The following is a 5,112-nucleotide window of genomic DNA, read 5'->3' on the forward strand; positions in this document are numbered from 1 at the left end:
GGAGGCTTTCTAGTTTTCCTGAGACCTGCCAGTCTGTCCACATCCAGGGTTCTGTCGCTGCCCAGCCTCACTACAGTCAAAGCTCATGTGGCCCGGAGAAAAGCACTTGACGCACAGCTGGTGCATCTGACAGTGAGCTTTGGTCCAGTGATTAGTGCTTCCACAGTCAGCGCACTCATGCTGACGTTTGTGGAACTGTTTACGGGGCCCTCTACATTTAACATGTTTAAGTCATTTAGCAGACGCTCTTATCCAGAGCGACTTACAGTTAGTGCATACGTAACTTTTTTTTTTTCATACCCCCCGTGGGAATCGAACCCACAACCCTGGCGTTGCAAACACCATGCTCTACGAACTGAGCCGGCCATTCCCTCCACTACCCTAGGCGACGCTGGTCCAATTGTGCGCCGCCCCATGGGTCTCCCGGTCGCGGCCGGCTACGACAGAGCCTGGATTCAAACCAGGATCTCCAGTCCCCCAGGACTGTGTTGTGTTACCTGCTTGACAATAGTATTGATGTCCCCCAGGAGAGCAGCAGCAGGTTGCACGTTGTTCCCCATCTCCTCAGCACACAGATCAACCTTGACATTGACCTTGACATAAATAACGTATGTGGAACGTTACTACAACATACCAGCAACGACACGACAGGAAGAGCGCCGTGCGTGACACATGTAACAGCAGCTGGAGGAGTGGCCAAACCTCAAGCTAAACACAACAGAAATAACCAGGCACCACCACATAATGCTAAGGCTGACACACACACGTTCCCTTTTATAAACCGGGTGACTCGAGCCCTGAATGCTGATTGGCTGAAAGCTGTGGTATATCTGACCGTATAACATGGGTCACGTTGAGGGAGGAGGTCAGAGACCTGGCCGTGTTGTGCCAGGATAACAACCTCTCCCTCAACGTGACCAAGACAAAGGAGATGATTGTGGACTACAGGAAAAAAAAGAGGACTGAGCACGCCCCCATTCTCATCGACGGGGCTGTAGTGGAACAGGTTGAGAGCTTCAAGTTCCTTGGTGTCCACATCACCAACGAACTATCATGGTCCAAACACACCAAGACAGTCGTGAAGAGGGCACGACAAAGCCTATTCCCCCTCAGGAGATTGAAAAGATTTGGCATGGGTCCTCAGATCCTCAAAAAATTATACAGCTGCACCATCGAGAGCATCCTGACTGGTTGCATCACCGCCTGGTATGGCAACTGCTTGGCCTCCGACCGCAAGGCACTAAAGAGGGTAGTGTGTACGGCCCAGTACATCACTGGGGCCAAGTTTCCTGCCATCCAGGACCTCTATACCAGGCGGTGTCAGAGGAAGGCCCTCAAAATTGTCAAAGACTCCAGCCACCCTAGTCATAGACTGCAAGCGGTACCGGAGTGCCAAGTCTAGGTCCAAAAGACTTCTCAACAGCTTCTACCCCCAAGCCTTAAGACTCCTGAACAGCTAATCATGGCTACCCGGACTATTTGCACTGCCCCCCCACCCCATCCTTTTACGCTGCTGCTACTCTGTTAATTATTTATGCATAGTCACTTTAACTCTACCCACATGTACATATTACTTCAACTACCTCAACTAGCCGGTGCCCCCGCACATTGACTCTGCACCGGTACCCCCCTGTATATATAGCCTCCCTACTGTTATTTTATTTTACTTCTGCTCTTTTTTTCGCAACACTTTTTTTGTTGTTGTTTTATTTTTACTTTTTTGTTTAAAATAAATGCACTGTTGGTTAAGGGCTGTAAGTAAGCATTTCACTGTAATGTCTGCACCTGTTGTATTACGGCGCATGTGGCCAATAAAATTTGATTTGATTTGATTTGAAATTTATTTTGACTGTTCAAATTACGTTGGTAACCAGTTTATAATAGCAATAAGGCACCTCTGGGGTTTGTGGTATAGGGCCAATATACCACGGCTAAGGGCTGTATCGTCAAGGCACTCTGCGTTGCATCGTGCTTAAGAACAGCCCCTAGACGTGGTATATTGGCCATATACCACACCCCCTCGGGCCTTATTGCTTAAATATAGATGTACTGTACAGCACTAAGACAGCCATGACATTATTTGGAGAGACCACAAAGACTTATAGAGAAGCTATATAATTGATAGACTAAATCCAATAGACTGAGTCAAATACCTTTATACCTGGTTACAATGAAATGTAGTTCACTATGAAATGACCTGTGACTAGGGTTGCAAAATTACAGTTACTTTCCCCAAATTCCCAGAAATCCCTGTTGGAAGATTCCAGAAATCAGAACGGAATAAGCAGAAAATCTGGAATCCGAAAAAAAGAAGGAAAAAAAAGAAACCCTACTGGTGACCTTTGACCTAGCTGGATGACCTTTACTTGGGTGTCAAACCTGGGGGGAAGGCCAAAGTGCAGGATCCAGTTGAGTCTGGCACCAAGTAGGACCACAACATCAGACTGGAGCAGAGCTCTGCAGTCCCCACCAAGACCATAGAACCAGGAGGATAGGAAGAGGAGGAGGAGGAGGAAGAGAGGAGGAGGAGGATAGGAAGAGAGGAGGAGGAGGATAGGAAGAGAGGAGGAGGAGAGCAGGGACAAAACAAAATGTAATGAAAAGAGGCTAGTTATAGGAGTAGTGTAGTTGTTTGATTGACACCAGTTTACATTGACATGACCTGGCCAGGAGAGACTAGTTATAGATAGGGATTTCAGGAGTTTCGTGGTCCGTTCAAATGGTCAGGGAAATTCTTGGTCCTACTTATACAGTCAATGGTCTGTACATGAATATGATGCCAGCTGAGAGAAGGAGAGGCTGACCTGGAGCGGGCAGCAGCAACACAGTTGGGGTGATCGTCAGGCAGCACCCCTTTACCCATGGGGGTGGGCAGGAAGGGCAGGTCACACCCCTCCACCAGCTCCTTCAGAGCCCCCTCTGCTCTTCAATGGGCTGCACCTGCAGAGGGACACAGACAGAGGGCACTGCCACACGGATTTCAACAGACTGGTCTTCACAACTGGGATGCATTCAGCTGAGCAAAACGTTGTGCAACGTTCAGATAGAAATATAGCATGTAGAACGAACGTGCCTCTCAGACAGGTAGAATGAGAAATCATGTCAACAACATTTGTCGACTGAACGTGGCCCAGTTTTCAACTGAACCGTGGTACAGTGCTATATGTGTTACAGTGCGTCTCAGCTGGCTATTGATCTCTCTTGGACAGACGCACGTAACATAACTGGAAGTAGCGTCTGTCAACAGAATGGGATGTGACAACTTTGTTCCGGTACGCTGATTTTTCACCACTAATCATTTGGACAAATCCCGATTTCGCAGGTGCTCGCATCTTTTCAATTTCAGAACGGGAGGGGACATTTGGCCCATAAACTTGCCGGAAACTTGCAGAGAGTTTCCGTTTAGGGGGGTGGAGAGTTCGCAAGTGGCGTTAGTATCTTTCTCTTAACATCTCCCCAGACCTTATCCAAGTATCTGACGCAATTATGCAAGATTTTAGTTCTGTTTCCCCCAGATTATCTGGCTATTAAAAAAGCAATGCCTACCTTTGCCAATGATGAGTAAAGTCCGTTTGGCTCCTTTCAGGACCGCCAGTGCTTCTGTGATCACCATATGGTCAGCCATACTCACAGGAGGAGGTGGACTACAGGGCACCTCTCTGACAAAGGAAATAATAAATAATAGGTCAAACATTAAACATGTTACCTAGCAACTTTATTGCATATGTAAATAAACCATGAAGGTCTATCGAGGCTTATTGCTATTCTCTGATGAGAATATTTTGATATAGTGCTATATTTTCTAAGTAATTTAATTTCTGGTTCACTTCAGACGTTAAAAGGTATAACAAGATAAAATAAAAATGACTACGGTGATGTGAATTCAGAGGTATACATATTCAACAGTAACACATTAGTATACATTTTAAATGGATGAAAGACAGTGATGGCCACTAACCTGGCTCTGCTCCTGTCCAATTTAGCATTGACCATGTCCCCAGATATGTCTACGTATACAGCACCTGGACGTCCATACATGCTAGTGCGTGCTGCCTTAGACATACCAAACACCCTTAAATTCAGATCAATTAAGGCTGTGCTGTGCTCTTATGAAGCAGTTAAGGTACCTTGCTAAGCTGGAAAATTAGAGGTCAGAAAAAAGACAATTGCAGGTGATACCAAATGATATGAAGAGGACTACACAGAGGGAGTCAGAGTAGACTGTATACCTTCTCTACCACTGAGGAGATCATATCCAGACTGCTAGACCTAGCAGAGAACTTACTGTACAATCTGCATGCCTCCACCTGACAGAGAAAGAGGACCACAAATAACAAATTATTTCCTCTTTCAGCAATTAAACTGCTAGGGCCAGTTTCCCAGACAGAGATTCTCTATTGAGTTTGCTTTTTAGGCCATGACTAGGCTTAATCTGTGTCCTGGGAAACAACCCCCTAATGTTCAAAAGTCATAAATATCATGGTTCAATCGGTACCTGTGGAAACTCTTGAAACGCCCCAGTGGTCTCTTGGTTTTGATCGGAGGAGCCTCCAATAACAATCACAGGCCTACAGAGAGAGAGGTATCACACAATGACATCAACTGACAATCTGAGATAGTTTGGAGTCCTCAGATCATTTTTTGCAGTGTGCGGATAGCATCCCTTCTTTTGAAAGGACCACTGAACATGAGTAGTAGGGTCTTCTGTTTGTGGAGTTCTAGCATACCAGCAGTTCATGTTAGCGTTGGCCATTCCACCAAGTGCATGGATGAGTCCCGGTCCAGACACAACCAGACACGCACCTGGACTGGAGAGGAACAGACAGACAGAGGGACAGACAGGAAGACAGGCAGACAGACACACAAAGGGTCAGACAGACAGGCAGACATAATTAGCAATGCAAAAAAGCTATGAAACTGACCCTCACACACTACACGCTCCTGTAGTCTATGTACGGGTAGTTAATATCACATGATTTGGGGAGAGCTGGTTTAGTAATAAAAAGGTGGCTTATGGCTTGTTCATTGCGCATTCCCACATACTTGATTCCTGAGGCTTGAGCTGCCTTAGCTACTTCAATGACTGGAACACCAACTATTCCAAACATATAT

At 46.1% G+C, this 5,112-nt stretch overlaps 1 pseudogene across 1 annotated transcript; it reads right to left on the reverse strand.

Moving 5' to 3' along the window:
• Positions 1 to 455: 455 nt before the first annotated feature.
• On the reverse strand, positions 456 to 4,808 carry LOC311125941 (2-hydroxyacyl-CoA lyase 1-like; annotated as a pseudogene). The gene is made up of 8 exons: positions 4,728 to 4,808; positions 4,496 to 4,568; positions 4,230 to 4,307; positions 3,955 to 4,053; positions 3,547 to 3,655; positions 2,805 to 2,940; positions 2,352 to 2,457; positions 456 to 581 (listed from the first exon to the last, which is right to left on the reverse strand). The product of its transcript is annotated as a 2-hydroxyacyl-CoA lyase 1-like (transcript).
• Positions 4,809 to 5,112: the final 304 nt, after the last annotated feature.

The sequence above is a fragment of the Coregonus lavaretus genome (genome assembly GCF_964263955.1).
Source record: "Coregonus lavaretus genome assembly, contig: HAP1_SCAFFOLD_409, whole genome shotgun sequence".
NCBI classification, from domain to species: Eukaryota; Metazoa; Chordata; class Actinopteri; order Salmoniformes; family Salmonidae; genus Coregonus; species Coregonus lavaretus.